The following is a 2,007-nucleotide window of genomic DNA, read 5'->3' as shown; positions in this document are numbered from 1 at the left end:
CGATACTACTATATCTATACTTTTTTAGAGCTTTTTATAACGGTTGTCAATAAATGTACCGTCTGTAAATGGGAAACTGCATGGTAAATAAATAAAACCTATTTATACATTAAGTGATCTATCATGGTGTTTAATGAATACTGTTGGAATATGTTTCAAATTTCGCAGCCAAATGTAGTCCTTGTTTGTTTAGATGGCTGGCCATAAACAGTCAACACACTGTCTGTTGATAGTGAGGTCACTGACAGGTAGGAAGAAATATGAACACAAACAACTCAACCTGTGGGTCAGGGTAAGGTTTGTGTTGGCAGGTGCTTTTGAGGTAGGCTTAGTTGATGATTATAGAAGTTGAAAGTTTGTTAAGTTTTCTTTTGAGAGCACCTGAAAGTGTGCTTACTCTCCCTAATGGCCAAAATTCAAAAATAAAGTATCCCACCAAAGCATTTTTTTTAATAATTATTATTCTAAAATGTTTATATTTCCATATCCTACAGGATGTGACTCAATTTGCACCCTGTTAGTTCCCCATGTTGGCCCTGTGTGGATTAATGTGGTGTAATGTTCTCGTGGACCTCAGCAGATTGCTAGCTGTCTTGGTGTCTGGAAAGATCACAGCATGCTAGAGAAAAAGGCACCAGACTCGAGAAACACAGCTGTGAAAATACATTCCTCACGGACAGAGCCGCTGAATGGCTGAAACACAAGTGGAGAGGGGGGGGGGGGGGGGGGGGGGGGGGTGCAGGGCATGTCCAGGGTATACAGCATGAGCATCATTACCATCCGAGGCATCGCCCTTAAACTCATTTGACTTTTATTATAAGGATAACAAGGAAAATAACCCTGAATTTATTGATCTGCCATTTTGTTCTGTCATGGTGTCATTGGATCAAACACGCAAGTATTTGTTGGGTCCTCCGAGTGCCATTGAAGCAGCAGATTTAATCCACACGAGCGCATTTTGTGCTTGAGCCCTAACAGAAAGAGGTCATTGGTGGCATCTGTTGGAAGCTAGCGATCTCATACACCAAAGCTAGACCTGAAGGCTATGGATATAAGACACTCTCAAGGAGAACAAGGAGGAGGGCGATGAGGCGCAGGCATGACTAGAGGAGATAGAGGAGGAGTTATCCTCTGTTAGAGGAGTAGGAGGAAGAGGAGGAGTTATCTTCTGTTAGAGGAGGTAGAGGAAGAGGAGGAGTTATCCTCTATTGGAGGAGGTGGAGGAAGAGGAGGAGTTATCCCCTGTTGGAGGAGGTAGAGGAAGAGGAGGAGTTATCCCCTGTTGGAGGAGGTAGAGGAAGAGGAGGAGTTATCCTCTGCTGGAGGAGGCAGAGGAAGAGGAGGAGTTATCCTCTGTTGAAGGAGGAAGAGGAGGAGTTATCCCCTGTTGGAGGAGGAAGAGGAGGAGTTATCCCCTGTTGGAGGAGGAGGAGGAGGAGTTATCCCCTGTTCGAGGAGGTAGGAAAAGAGGAGGAGTAACCTGGTGGAGGAGGAGTTATCCTCTGCTGGAGGAGGAGGAGGAGGAGTTATCCCCTGTTGAAGGAGGTAGAGGAAGAGGAGGAGTAAGCTCCTGTTTGAAGAGGTGGAGGAGGAGTTATCTTCTGATGGAGGAGGCAGAGGAAGAAGAGGAGTTATCCCCTGTTGGAGGAAGTAGAGGAAGAGGAAGAGTTATCCTTTATTACGGACCATTTGGGCAAGAGCAAGCTAAAGGGAATGTCATAATGAGAACTGTTTAGACTCAACTGTAACATCTCTCTCATATCAAGGCAGCACTCTGTATAGGCCTATCTAACCCTCAGGTATCAAACTAAGGCTAACGTGTGTTCTGATATTCAGAGAGTATGAGGTTGAGTATGAGGTTCTCTCTATAAAATCCTCGTTAGTATTTGCTCCCTATTAACGCAGGTTTATGGGTAACCTGTAGCGATGTCCATTTCCTGTGTCAGTGGTCTAGCATAGAAAGACAAGCAATGTGGTGTAACGAATGGTGTAGGATAATGTTCATGT

This window comes from Sprattus sprattus, assembly GCF_963457725.1.
Source record: "Sprattus sprattus genome assembly, chromosome: 6".
Lineage (NCBI taxonomy): Eukaryota > Metazoa > Chordata > Actinopteri > Clupeiformes > Clupeidae > Sprattus > Sprattus sprattus.
The sequence above is the reverse complement of the archived record's forward strand: the minus strand, read 5'-3'. Positions refer to the sequence as shown.